This window comes from Cupressus sempervirens, chromosome 4, assembly GCF_028749045.1.
Source record: "Cupressus sempervirens isolate cs-2001-9-10 chromosome 4, ASM2874904v1, whole genome shotgun sequence".
NCBI lineage: Eukaryota > Viridiplantae > Streptophyta > Pinopsida > Cupressales > Cupressaceae > Cupressus > Cupressus sempervirens.
Window position 1 is genome coordinate 677,694,985 of NC_143121.1, and position 16,540 is coordinate 677,711,524.

Below are 16,540 nucleotides of genomic sequence, written 5' to 3' on the forward strand. Positions count from 1 at the left end.
AGTAATTAGTAGTAGGTGTTAATGCTATTAAGATGCATAATGAAATTTTATTAGTAAGATAAGAAATTAGTTGTTAGTAAGATAGTTAGTGTTAGTCAATTAGTATTTAAGATGGTATAATATTATAATTTTATTTATTTGAATTTTGTAGATTACTAATTATTTGTGGCTTAAAATAAGTAATTTAATAAATTAATGATTAATTTGTAAGTTGGTATGATTACCATGTTAGTAAAAGTGGAGGCTAGAGGTTTTTTAACAAGAATCCTTTGGTAGCGATAATATTTTATTAGTAATGAATATAAATAAATGGTTAATAGATAATGTGAGAAGATATAGTCAATAGTTAGTATGGTATTAATGAATTTATGAGCGGGATGGTATAATAACATGTTTAAATAATAGTTAGAATCATATTTTAATTCACACTAGTGCGTAGGAAGTTATGAATAGTAGCATCCATTTATTAGTTACTAATTTATAAAAATTTAGATTCAAAAATCAAAAAGTAGCTATTGAAATTTGATGTATAGGCTTAAATGTTTTATTGTTAACTCTCCTAATGTCACACATTTTAAACATTCATAATACTTAACATATGCACCATGTAATCTATATAATGCGAGATGAAGGGCAATTGATATACAAAAATGAGCAGGAGTTATAAAATGAGGAGATGAAGACAATTATGGGTACCTAGTAAAGCAGTGTCTTGAGTTGTGACTTAAATTTACACATGGATGTTATGAATATAGTATATAGTATAAAAAGAAAATTATATAGTATGTGATCCCAAACATGAACATGAACTTATTAATCTATGTCCCTTTTAATATAATTTAATTATGGAACTATGTTCAAAAGATCAGATGCGATGTCTAAGACCCAATTTGAATTATTAATGCCACATAATACTCTTCGATGATTACTCTAGACTAAATTACCAATTAAAGAGATCATCTTCTATAAGGGAAAGGTGGTAGGTATCAACACATACCATACTCTAATGAATATAACCATTACTTGAATACCCTGAGTAGATGCATTATGAATGCCTATCTATTCGACAACCTAGTTGCAACATGCATATGTCAATTTGTGACTCCTTAAGATTGTCAAAAATAAATAAATACATAAATAAATAAATAAATTTTAAAAAATAAAAATAAAAATAATTATTAGTTGTGTTTTGCCTTGTAAATTTTGGGCATGACAGAACCTATGAAGGAACTAGAAGAATACAAATCATTTGTATACTTTTATGAAGGTATGCCTGCTAAAGAAGATGTTACAAATCAAGTTCCAAACCAAGAGCAAGTTTTAGTGACTGTTGTTGGAGTTCTTTCTGGTAAAGAACATATCAGGTAGATTTGAACCTGATACCAAGAAACAAAGACCAAGGATAAGCCTAAGGATGAGCTAAATCCTATGTTCAGCAAGGCTAAATCTTAGTTTTGGACCAATTAACAGAGTCATCAAGACTCACTTCACTTTAGGCTCTACTAAGCCAAGGTGGGCAAACCTAAGGGATGTGTTTGATTAACTTGATATTTCTCTATGCAAGACTATCCCGTATAGCAGAAATGGTCAATATCTTCTAATATGATTTGCTGACAAACTTCCTGATTGCAGTAGCTAATTACAACCAAAGAAAGTAACAACAAAAAAGCCATGACCAACAATTCTAGTTCTTTAATACATTAAAGGAGAAATTGATGTTCATTTAAAGTCTTGATCTCTCAGCATAACCCAGGTATGCAACAATAGAGAACTTGTATCCTTCAAGCTGACCAGTCCCTGCATCAACTAAACCTTAACATGCAGATGGATACGTAAAGTATACTCATATATTCAGGCATATGATCTATCTATTTGAATTGCAAACAGACATCAATCTTCATAACAACTCTCATACTTATGATGAAATCCTTCTAGTGTAACCTATAACCCTATCAACGTAAACAAGCATTTACTTGGATTCTTTGTTCCAACAACAAGTTTATCCAGACATACAACCTCTTAGGACTACAATTGAGTTGAAGCTCTTCGTTCTCAAACACAAAAGATTACAAATCACAGAAGAAGGAGATGAGAATCAGAAAGAAACTAAGAAAGGTGAAGTTCTTGTATTAATTTCATTGAAAACAATACATCATTTGCATATCAAAACTTAGAAAATGCACAAAGAATGATTGTGTAATATAACAAATGCCTCAAAAGGAATACAATATGTTGTTCATAACAAAAGAACACTGAGAAAATGGTATCACAACTATGAGAAAATCTTAGGAAATTGGAAACAAACTGATCTCACAATCCTTCTAAAATCTCCAAAGAATTGGAACCCTTACAACAAGTAGAAAAGGAAGATATATAGGAGAGAAGATCTTTCAAGAAATGTAATCTGGAATTGACATCTGTCCTACTGAAAGAGTCTTCAATCTAAAGTTGCTAAAACTAAACTTCCTCATCTACCTACAATCAAAAACCATAAATGATGCCAAAATATCTGATACATCCCCACTTAAAAATATGCAAATATCTCATGAAGAAATATCAAGAAATCATCACAATCTTTACTGAGGTTTCAAAAATCTGATTTCAACATGTCACATTTTCTTTGCTGTGAAATTCACTTGTGCTATTGTCAAAATCATAACTGCTTCCAACTGCATTAAGGAACCATCAGATCATCTTTCAAATTGCTGGATAAGTCAAATCAGATAAAAATATCTCTATATCTGATTGCAATTTCATCTGCAACATTAAATTTGCACATTTCACTGTGAAGTCCCCAAAATCAAAAAACCTCATGTAGCTACCACTGGCTGATACTTGCTCAAAATCTGACTTCAAAAATGGAAAATTCACTCTTTTTTGGTTTCGACGATATATTACACTATACATTTTGGACAAAAATTGCTCCCCTAAGACCATTCTGAAAATCTACCTCCCAGACTGAACAAAGCATATAAAACTTGAAAAATTTAAAAATTTCATATAGCTAAACTATATAAAACTTCAAAAATAATTCAAATATCTTTAAAATTTAAAACTCATGTGTTCCCATATATGCCATGTGTCAATCCCAGATTCGCTAAGTGGGCCCCACCTTATATTTTTCAATTTGAAATGTATAAAATTTTAAACATTATGGGGTCTACAATATTACGATGAAATCGTAACATTGCAGACCCATATATATGGAATTCTTGATCACATGAATTTAAATGATTTTCATCTTTGCAATGTCTCTCTCATTAATATATGATTAATATATTAATTATTTTTAACTCTCCTTTATCCCCATCGTAGCATCGCGGGCTCAAATTCAACCCCCTCTGACCACACGACAAGGCAAAACTTGGAGCATCACACATCCATCAAAAATGCCCTCCGATTTCATGGGAAAGAGGGGCCCCATCATATCATCGCAACCCCTTAGAGGTCGACCCTCGATCTCAGGATTGGTGTAGAATCGCACATCATCGTATTGAGCCACATAATCATATGATGTTAGCGTAACATTGTAGGCCTCATGACCAATCCTCCCAATCACACGACACAGTCAAAACTTGTTAACCAATGTACCTACTAGCCAGATGGGGGCCCCTCAACATGCGATGAGTCTCAAAAGAGACGTGTGCTTAACACCTCTTTTGGTGAGTACTTGGATATAAAAAACAAATAAAATATTCTCACACTACCTATGTGGGATAAAAGACCATATACACCCTTCACAACCTCATCTGCAATGTGATACCCCTATTTTGTACGTGAAGCCCTAACTATGGTGCCATGGACATGAGGTGCCCTGCACTGTGATTTCTGTCATGGATACTCTCATCTTCTCACTGGACGTTGAGTGCCCTTGCATTTGACGTCCCTTCTCTAGCTTTAACGTGGGTTGCCTTACCCAAACGTGGGCCACCTAGATTTTCTTTGTTGGCTGCAACTTGTTTGATGTGGCATCTCTTTGCATGTGTGGTTTTTGCCTGAATGTTGCACACTTCACTGTATTCTCTTGATTGTTGAGTCATTTGACTGTGGTGGATGCTTTCCCTTGTCAAAACGTGGGTGACCCTATGAGTGTATATGCATGAAGTTCTTTTTCATTGTCGCCCCCTTCCCTAGGGATTATGCTGTATTTTTCTTTTTCAAAACTTCTTGCAGTGATTGTGGCATCCCTTGCCTCCAAATGGCTTGCCCTTGCTTTAGACATCACCTCTGATGCATTCTCTTTAACATGGGATACTCACAGAGCTTTCTTTCAAAAAGCACAGCCTCCCTCCTTTACTTGCTATTGTGGGTTGCTAATGTTTGGAGTGTAGCCGCATCACCTTGGCATGGGGTTTTGACCTTTGTCCCCTTTTTTTTGGCTTGGACTATAGTTTCATAAAAACATGGGCTATTCCCCTTTAATGGTGTGGACATAGATGGCTTTTGCTGATGTGATTCACTATGAATCCCTCTCCACTTTTCAATGCCATGGAGATTCCTTTGCCTTCCTTGCTTCTCTAACAAGAATATGGATGCTTTGCTCTATTCTATATATGAATAGCCTCTTTCATGCAGGAGGAACAAGTCCTTTTGTATCGATATTGCCTTGTATATTTTGTTGTGGACATTTCTTATCAATATGAGAGCTTCTTTTTAAATTATGTGAATGCTCTTGCCTATGGTTTTGGACATTCCCAAACTCACATCAAATGTTCCTGATGACTCATTATTACAACACACTCCCAAAAGCATACAAGCAGTCAGACACTTTAATGAATAACATTTCATATGACCACTTAATTACTTTGAGGATTAGCCTATTATTGAAAACATAGGGATCTTGTATATGAATGATTTTCAATTTGAACACATTCAATCCACCATCAATCTGATGTAATCAGTCGGGCCCCAAAGTGGGCCCGACTAAAAAAATTTTGTTTCCAAACAACTGATATGGAAAACTAATCCATCAACCCTCTTGAATTAATTTGAATCAAATTTTAGTGTTGAATCAGTATTAAAACCTTATTTTATCACTGTTATTTAAACTATGATTTTCTGATGACAGGGCCTATCGACTAGCCTTAAAAATTGATATAAACACCTAGTCGAGCTTTGAAACTTAGGATCTATGTTCTCTTCAACACATCCAATAGGCCTATCAAATCTCATCACATGACGAGATTAGGGTCAAAAGACATCGACCTCCGAACATGCCTACTTAAAATCACCTGCAAAAGAACATATCAGAAAATTGGAAAGTGCACTTGGAAAAGGCTTCGAAAACTAGGCAAATGGGCACATGAGGATCTGGAATCTAGAGCATTGGTATTTTTTCATGAGGAGAATATAGTTATCTAATTTGGGTTCATGAAGAATTATGAGATGCATTTGGCGAAGGTCTAAAGTTGGCTACCTAGATTTGCAAAACAGTGAAGACTAGTAAAATAGCATTTTTTGCAAATGGATAGGCCCCAGAAAAGTGTGCAGACGGATTCATCAAGATTTGAAAATTGACACACTTGTAGTATTTTTGGAGTAAAATTTAAAGGAACAAACCATTTAGTCCCACCAATCACAGACTCAAAGATATAACATCCCAAATAGGGCTCCCAGTCAATCTGCACTTCTAATTACTAGTGAAACCTTAAAACTTGCAAATGGAATCGCATTTGAAAACTGATCAAACGGATTCATCATAAACTCAAATCTGGAGCATACAAAGTCTCCAACCCCTAAAATATGATGCAAAAGGAATTTTCTTATTTGGGTCAATTGGTCAAAAGTTATAGCTTGTCAAACAAGGCTACCCAGAATTATGAACAAAATGCAGATGTGTAACAGAGACAACTGACCAACTTTGAGGGGTTCGAAACATAGTCAAAAAGATTCAAAACAACTTGAAACTTGGAACATAGATTCATTGATATGCATATTAAAAATCTTCAAAGTGGCAAGCCATGAATCTTAACCAAGTAAAATATATTCAAATGCAAACATGCCCTTCAATCAGTGTTTGACACTTAGGCAGAAAATGCAGAACTGAAAACAACTCAAAATGGGGCAGAATGGTTCGAAATGTCAATCTATCATCATCGAACACATGGACAGGCTGAATGAAAGGTGTTAGAAACATGAAACACCATCCAGGCATTAATTCAATAGCTAAGACATGAGCATGAAAAGCATTCATAGGGGTTCAAAGCAACTCAAAAATTGGAATAGGCACTCAAAATGGGAATGCAATTTTAAGCACCAATAGTGGCTATGTCTGGGGATGCATGCCCCTTGTGGGCATGGAAAGAAATCAGATCTGTGGCTGAAGTAGACTACTCAAAAACTTTCTCCGAGCAAAATTTTGAAAACAAGGAAAACTATTCTAACTGTACAAGCTGGTGACCCCAAGCCACTAAAACTTCTCAAAGCTTCCTACCTCTTTCAAACACTTGATTTTCATTTATATCTTTCTGAGGTAAACTAAAACTTTGATTATCCTTTATTTCACCCAACACATAAAAATTTTCAATTGGCTTAGTTGGCAAAACAAAATAACTTTCCTGACTTTCATAGTGCATACTAGGGACATCCTTAACATATTGCTCACTATGAAAATAGGGATCAGCATGCTCAAATATACCAGGATCAAACTGATAGCTATCTTTAGCAGATGAAATATGCATGCTATAAAAATTTGGAAAAGGATTAGATACACCTTGAAATTGTGTATCTCCAAGTACAACCAGTTGACAATAAAAAGAGCATTCAGGTTTGTACTCACCAATGTCTTCCATGTCCATGACTGGTAATAATATAGGGCTCTCCACTGATTCTTCACAATCAATAAATGGATCAGTCACATTAAAATATTCATCATAAAAAATTTATGCAAGGTGCCGGCAAATTCTTAATAACCGCTTCATCTAACACCTTGCCATCATCATCATAGTTGAAATGTTGATTAGTACTTACCTCATATGAATCATCATAAAGATTATCATGAAGTGCTGACTTATTTTCAAAGACAACCTCATCAAGCACCTCATCATTGAGCTCACAAAATCCAACATCATTAGAATTTTCACTATCACAAATGGAAGAAGAACAATCTAATTTGTTACAGCAGTATGAAAATGTGTCACCATTAAATTAATCCTCTACTAAATTTGAAAATTGCATGTCTTCTTCAATAATGGATTGATCACTCTATGCAGGGATCCTTTTTGAACATTCTAACAAAAGACGAGATGGTCATCATCAAAATCTCCATCATATAAAGCATTAGTATAAACCTTAAATTCATCACCCATTTCATCTTCATGGAGACTCTCAGCATATGAAGAAAAATTAGAATTAGATGAAGACTCACATTCTATCTCTTCTATCATGCATATAGTATCCATAATTACATTCTCTTCGTTATCAAGTTTAGGATAATCACTATGAATAGACCATGATTCATTCCTGAACTCTTCACTACATGTTGTAACTTTATTGTCTGATGTGAAAACACTTGACAACCCTTCCTTGAAGTCTTCATACTCAAATTCATTATCATCAATTCGATTCACCATTTCTTTATGATCATAGCTAGAGGACAAATTGCTCTCAAATTCTTCATTGACTAACTAATTTGTATAATGTAAAGACTGAGATGCATCTTCACTTTTAGATTCAGAAAAATAAATCATATCTTCACTTTCATATGAATTTTCAATTCCATTATTTCTTTCTTTTTCTCCGGTTGCATTTGACTCATATGAAGACATCTCATCATCACTTGCTTCCTCACTCTCATTTATATGATCCCTTTCAGAATTTTGTTCTTCTGACTTTGACTGAGGTAACCTTGATTCACATTCTTCATTTTGTGTTACCCTTCCATGGAATGTCAGATTGACAACATCAAATTCATCATTAGAGACATGACCCTCGGCCTCCTTAATTGCACAAGACTGAGATTCAGATATAGCAACTTCATGTCTAGAAACATTAGTAACATTATCATGTACATAATCAGCACTATAAGAATTCGCTGTTGTAGCTAATCCTTGATCTATAATATTATCACATTGCTCATTTCTATCAAAGTCTAAAATATACCTTACTGTTGTAACATCATGAACAGGGCATGTCAGCTAACCTTAAAAATTGATATAAACACTTGGTCGAGCTCTGGAACTCAGGATCCCTATTCTCTTTGACACATCCAACAGGACTACCAAATCTCGTCACATGATGACATCAAGGTCAAAAGAAATCAACCTCTAAACATGCCTACTTAAAATCACCTACAAAAGAACATATTAGAAAATTGGAAAGTGCGCTTGGAAAAGGCTTCAAAAACTAGGCAAATGGGCACATGAGGATCTGGAATCTGGAGCATTGGTACTTTGTCATGAGGAGAATATAGTTTTTTGATTTGGGTTCATGATGAATCACGGGATGCATTTGGTGAAGGTCTGAAGTTGGCTATCTAGATTTGCAGAATAGTGAACACCAGTAAAATAGCATTTTTTGCAAATGGAAAGGCCCCAAAAAAGTGTGCAGACGGATTCATCAAGATTTGAAAACTGACACACTTGTAGTATTTTTGGAGTGGAATGTAAAATAACAAACCATTTAGTCCCACCAATCATGGACTCAAAGATATGACATCCCGAATAGGGCTCCCAGTCAATATGCACTTCTGATTACCAGTGAAACCTTAAAACTTGCAAATGGAATCGCGTTTGAAAACTGATCAAACGGATTCATCATAAGCTCAAATCTGGAGCATACAAATTCTCTGACCCCTAAAATATGATGCAAAATGAATTTTCTTATTTGGTTCAACTACTCAAAAGTTATAGCTTGTCAAACAGGGCTACCCAGAATTATGAACAAAATGCAGATGTGTAACAGAGGCAACTGACCAACTTTGAGGGGTTTGAAACCTAGTCAAACGAATTCAAAATAACTTGAAACTTGGAACATATGTTCATTGATATGCATATTAAAAATCCTCAAATTGGCGAGCCATGAATCTTAACTGGGTAAAAGATATTCAAATGCAAACATGCCCTTCAATCACTGTTTGACACTTGGGCAGAAAATGCATAACTGAAAACAACTCAAAATGGGACTTCGCAAAATGGTTCAAAATGTTAATCTATCATCATGGAACACATGGATAGGCTGAATGAAAGGTGTTAGAAACATGAAACACCATCTAGGCATTAATTCAATAGCTAGGACACAAGCATGGAAAGTGTTCACAGGGGTTCAAAGCAACTCAAAAATTGGAATAGGCACTCAAAATGGGAATGCAATTTTGAGCACCAATAACTGCCAAGTCACATACTATGAATATAGAACTACATTTAGGAACCAAGCTACATTTAGATGCTGAGTTACAGAATATAGTTGAGGCACATTCTGATTCTGAGATTAGTGTATATGAGAGAGATGTTGAAATACCTAATAGAGATGTACATAGTGACATTTAAGTAGAAAGACCAAATGAAGAAATTAGAGCTGAACCAGGATTGTCCAAATATGTCAAGAGACATCATCCTGCTACACAAATCATTGGAGATAAAGATACTAAACCAATGACAAGGAAGAAATTGAGAAATGATACATGTTTGTTGAGCATGAAAGAACTCAAGATAGTGAAAGATGCCTTAGAAGATGTGGACTGGAGTAAAGCTATGGAAGAAGAGATTGAACAAATTGAGAAAAACAAGACATGGACTCTAGTTCCAGATGAGAAGACAAAAATGTGATTGGCACCAAGTGGGTATACAAAAACAAGCTATATGAAAATGGTGAAGTCACAAGGAACAAGGCAATATTATTCTGCAAAGGATATGCACAAGAAGGAATTGACTATAGAGAAACATTTGCTCCAGTTGCTAGATTGGAAGGAGTAAGAACTCTACTTGCTTATTCTGCATACAAAAATTTCAAAGTTTATCAAATGGATGCTAAATTTGCATTTTTGAATGGTATATTAGAGGAAGAAGTTTACATAGAATAGATAGAAGGATTTGTTGATATTAATAATAAGAACATGGTATGTAGATTACACAAAGCTTTATATGGTTTGAAGCAAGCACCAAGAGCATGGTATGAGAGACTTCATAATTATCTTATGAAGATTTAATTTGAAAGGATTGATGATAAAATCAATTTGTACATAAAGACAGAGAAAGGAAAAGGTATTATATTATCTAAAATTTTTATTGATGATATCATAGTTGGAGGTCAAGATGCTTTATGTAATGCTTTTGCAAATGAAATGAAGCAAGAATTTGAGATGTCTATGTTTGGAGAGATCAAGTTCTTTGTGGGTTTACAAGTACATTAGATGAAATATGGTATATACATCACTCAGTCAAAGTATATCAAGGAGATACTAAAAACTTTTGGATTGGAGGATTTCAAACTAGTAAGTACACCTATGGTGACAGGACATAAATTGTCAAAGAATTATGATTCAATTGAGGTGAATCAAACATTATACAAGTCTATGATTGGCAAATTACAATATGTAGTACATAGAAGACCTAATATTGCATTATCTGTAGGGATAGTTGTAATATTCTTTGCTAATCCTAGGGAGAATCATTTGATGGCTATAAAAAGAATAATGAGATATTTGAAAGGAATAGAGCAACATGGTCTATACTACCAAAAAAAAATGAGAAATTTGAATTGAGAGCCTATACTAATATTAATTGGGCTGGAAACATTGATGACAGAAAGAGCACCAATGGAGGAGCATTTTTCTTAGGCAAGAGGCTAGTTACATGGACTAGCAAGAAACAGAATTGCACTTCAGAATCTACTATTGAAGCTGAATATGTTGTTGCTACTATAAATTGTACAAATATTGTATGGATCAAACAACTACTCAAAGGTATGAAGGAAGAGATCACTGAACTAGTGATACTTTATTGTGATAATGCAAGTGCTACAAATATATCAATGAATCTTGTGATGCACACAAAGACTAAGCACATTGAAATCAAGTATCATTACTTGAGAAAATTAATTCAAAATAAAGAGGTGAAGATGGAATATGTTAACACAAAAGAATTAATTGCTAATATCTTCAAAAAAGAATTATCTAAGGATGCTCATGAGTATCTAAGAGGTAAACTAGGGGTGTTACCCCTATCAAAGGCTATATAAGAAACAAGAGGAGTGCTCTACATCAAACAAGTTGATCAACATATGTTACACATTGATGCAGTGGATCTTACTTTAGGAGTTGCCTAAAGTAATCAAAGCAATTGAAACTACAAATTAGTCACAAGCAAGATGATTAAAGAGAAACTAAAGAAGTTCATATCTACATATTAAGATGACAAGTCTTTGGCATTGTTGTCAAAGAGGAAGAAATACAGGAGATTGAATGAACTGATCTTGAAGGGAGAAATACAAAAGATTGGGAGATAGGAGTAAGATATACATTAAACAAAGAGGGAGAAATGTTGACTATTAAGAAAGAGAGTGTATCTGCTAATGACATCTACCTAGTAAGAGGGAGATATTATAGAAGGGAGATATAAGAAGTAATTCATTTAGAGGGAGTCATAAGGATGAGTTGATTATCTATTGATTAGAACATAACAAAAATTTGTAACCTATCCAAAAGATGAAAGTTGTTGATAAAGGGAGAGATTTCAATACAAGGAATTTTTTTTTTGGGTATTTTGTTGGTCTTACTATTTTAACCAAGTCAGTTTGGTTGATCATTTTGGTTTACCATCAATGCCAAAGAGGGAGATTGTTGAAAATAGATTGATACAAGTATGACAAATATGTTTCAATCATTATTTTGTCATTGATGTCAAATCTTCTATTTTGTTGGTAAGACAACTACTTATATGATTTAAGTTCTATCACTTATTTGATTGATGAAGAAAATTTAATCAAAAAAAGTAACAATAGCACCTAGAGGAAAGGTTGAGTTATGATATAAAAAAGGAGTACAAGAATCAGCTAAGATAGTGGTAACATAATGCATTGATAATCTACTTAAGGTTGCAAAGGTTTGTTACACTAAGAAAGCTCAGAAGAACAAGTAAAAAAAAGTTTTTCTGCCAAGTTTGACCAAATGGATAGTAGGTTCCGAGCAAAGTTAGTGCAAGCTGAGTAGAAAATTAGTTGGAGTCAAGTAAAAGTCTATTTTAGTGTATGCCAAGAAAAAATAGTGGATGCTGAGTAACATTTAGTTGATGTTGATCACAAGTAAACTTTAGTTCATGTCGAGTGATTTTACAAAGGATATTGAGCATTGCAGTTTGTGTCGAGCATCAAAAGCAAGTTAATGTCAAGTGTCACCATTATTAGAAAGATCGCGAACTCGATAGATCTGAGCCAACAAGTCTAGTTTTTTAGATTGTATGAATCAATTGGAAGATAAGATTGATGATCTAGTGGCACAAAATTCATGGTAAACCATTTTGAGGTGAATTCAAAGAGGATTGAAGGAAAAGTTTCTAGAAATGATATGGAATAAGGGGTAGATTAATTGAATCCTACCTAATCTATCCTAACCCTAAATTGGACAATGGAGAATGAATAGAAAAAGATCTTAATTCTTTATTTATAGGCATGGTTGGTTAGAAGCAAGGGTTGTCATGTGTGAGAACCTAAGGAAGACAAGGAATCAAGGGTATTGCTTCATTCAGTGACCTAATTGAAAGTCTGCATTGGCATGTAAAGCAAGAAGGCTTAAGGGTATGGATGCTTGAAGAGTGAACAAGCTATTAGAGCTTAAGTATGTGAAAGCCAAGCAAAATAGAGGACTAAAATAGAGATCTATAATCTAAAAATGGAGTTGTAAATTGTTATCAAATCAAGCCTTACTATTACTCTCTAATAATTGTATCAGTCTAGGATAAATCCTTTGGATTAAGCTTGACCTAATAGTCATTTGTAAATCCTTTAATTAGATGACATTCCAAGTGAATGGTCTAAATTCCTCTAACAAGTCTCACTCTTAATAAGGTGATTAAAATCCTTTAACAAGGTCACATTTAACAGTGTGCATTATAACCTTTAATAGGGTTGGCCTTTCACAGGGCATCACTTCAAAAGAGTGAAAAAGAGTAGCATGTTACGGGTGGTTTTTCCCAAATTGGGTTTCCATGTAAATCATTAAGTCAAGTGTGTTTTTGAATGTGTTATGTTTCATGTTTACATTTATGCAAATTGATTTAAGAGTAACCTACAAGTTTTAAGTGATTTCATAATCTTATGGATGCATGCATGATGATAAATGTTTTATGGGTTCACTAAGTTGTGAAAAGTTTTATTTATACATTTTGACCTTGGATGTTATTCTAAAATAATTCCAATAGGAGTGACCTTGCAAACAAGTTATGCTTGTTTTATTCCAAATAGGGCTAAATTACTTGGAAACCCTCATGAAATTGGGCCTAATTGATTTGAGTTGTGTGAATGGTTTGAAATATTGAAACCACTAAAATCCTTATTGTATTGGTAAAGAGTATCCATATATCATTTGGGTTTATGGGATTCTTAAGATTTTAATTGTAAAAATGCTCAAAATTCTCTTTTGTAACCCTCATTTTTTATGGTATGACAACAACATTATTCATCTTGGTTGATTTTTCTTACACTATCTCTTCATGGTGGCTAGTACTTGGGTTGGACATATCAACTTACATCTTGTAAAGTTGGGAAAAATCTTCAAAGACCAAGGAATATCTTGGAAAGCACAATGACCTTGTTCTACCCTTATTTGAGAAGGAATAACAGCATCAATATGAAGATTGGCCATAAAGTTGGAAGAAACTTTGTGCAAGGTTTATGTGATGGTACAAACTTGTTTATGTGGTTCTAATGATGAATTTTGAAGCCTCAATAAAATCCTAGGCTTCATTAGTGCTTGGTAAACTAAGAGCTAGTGAACAACTCGATAGTTGGAAGTGCACATATGAGCAGCAACTTTTTGTGTTTTTCTTGATCCTATTGGTGTAGCAAGGTGAAAGAAAAGGATCTTGGATTGATCCTAAGTTGGTGAGACAAGAATCACCATCAAGGTCATAGAAGTGATCTAGTAAGCATCTAGAAATAACTAAGAAGTAAGGAAGCAAGCCTTGTTGTTACATCAATGATGCAAAATTTTGATACTTAAATTGTTCACATAGTTAAATCCACAAAGTTATTGACATATATTATCTAACCTCAAGGATGTTAGTATGTGTAGTCTAAGTAATGTGAATTTGACGAGGACATTTTTGTTGTAGTTAGTCTTTGTTAACTCACACTTGTTATAAGTTTTGGGCGTGACCACTTATTTTGAACCAACTAGCATTTATAGCCTATGCATGGAGTGTGACATTTTGAATCAAATTACAGAAAAATTATATTATTTTCCCTAATAGTGACTTAGAACCATCAACTATGTTGCACTTTATATGTGATGAGTAGATTTGTATTATAGGTGGGGAATTCAATACTATTATGAATCCTAGAGAAAAATAGTGGAGAATCACCAAAGAATCTCAATAACAACTGATTTCAATATACTATCTTGGCCCATATCCTCCCCCATTCTAGTTCAAACCACTTTGTAGTTCAGCTGAATATCATTGAGGATTCACTCCCAAAACAATATCCTTTCAAGTTTAAAAAAATGTGGTTGAGGGATGAAAACCTAATGAATACAATAGAACAATAGTTGAAGGAAGCAAAGGTATCAGGATAAAAATATATTATATTTCTTGGTAAGTAAGCTAAAGATGATCAAGAATAAATTACCACTTTGGTAATAGTTTTGAAGAAAAAGAAAGAATAGATTAGGAAATTGAGGAGCCTAAAAGGGTAGTGATTGATAAAGGAATGGACATGGAACTCTATCTCAAAGAAAAGAAACTATTAGCTAGTTAGGAAGATATCCTTGGTATCTTAGTTTGAGCTACACTTGATTTTGAGAATACTTTAATATTTTCTACTTAACAAGGCTAACCATGTGAAGGTGGAAGCTCATCTGACCTGACCCCCCCCACCCCCTAACATCAATATAAAGTACCCATTATCATCTAATTGCATACTTCATTCATTCATTCATCCATTTATGAACTATAACATTCAATCAATATAATCACATAGCATTCATTAATATGATATAAAATTCGTTAATACACAATACTAATCAAGACTTCATTAAAACATAACAATATTCATTAACATGAAATAAAAATCAATATTAATATGAAACATTCATAGACAATTACTTTAAAAAATGTTATTTCATTATCCAACAAATTTTACCAAACAAGGTTTATCAAAGAGCATTTTTTTTAAATCATTTCTTCTTTTTGTTTTTCTTAGTTCTCTTAAGAAAAGGCCGATAGGAGCATCAATATCTTCCTCATTATCCTCCTCTTGTGGCACATGTAATGTCAAATTATGATGTCTCCTCATGTTTCGAGGAGCAGGAGGTTGTTGCACTAAAGGGGGCTCTATTGCAAGAATGAGTAAATGGGTTAAATTGGCATACTCTTTTTCTTTTTTTAACTATTACAAGTATTTGATTAAGAAGTACAACATAACATACATTTTTCTTACCTAAAAATGTCACATCATGTACATTAACATTTTGATCCACTACCATGTCAACATTTTGAACACTTGGAACATGCTCCACTCCTTCACCATGATGTTCAACATGCTCTAAGATATTCAAAAAAAGATTACACATCAAATTGCAACTGAAGATATTAAATTGTTTTTATAATTGCATAATTAATTTCTAATAGTAAATTAATACCTCCACCACTATGATGCACATCATGGCCTTCATCATGCACAGGTTATATGATAGGATATGAAGGTTGTAGTGAAATGTTATGTGCATTGTTATGGAGTCAATTTATGTTCAAAACTGACAACAAAAAAGAAATTTCTCAACTATTCAATTTGATTTACTTCTCATCTAACCAATTTACCTATGTCTCATTTGGTGCACCAGATTCTTGGGTATGGCTTTCAGATTCTTGGTGTAGGCATGCAACCATGACCTTATAGCCTTCCTTCAAGGAAATTTTGTTATCTTCATCCGTGAGCTCTACATTGAATTTTGTGCCCTATATTTTTTTCTTAATATCATCAGTTTTGAATGTATGGTTTGATTAAACAAAATTGTATGTAATATTATATATATAATCATATGAAATTCCATTGTTGCTACTTACAAGTCAGGACTAAAGATTCATATAGCCACCAGAGCCAAGTTTGTGTTGGCCAACCTTTTCTAGTCTCACTTTTATAGCCACTGATGTGTCCTACAGTCTATGAATAGTTTGAAACATGTTACATTATATATTTACAAAGATCACTAATTAGTGCATGATTACATTCTACTTTATACTATCATGACATACCTTCTTTTGCCCTATTCTGGTTGATTTCCTTTATTATCATGTAGCCTTTTCTCTTTTGCATCTTCTATTATTTGATTCCACTCCATTAGTGGAATCATAAGAGGATGGTTGTACTTTTGGTTCTCCTTTAGACTCCT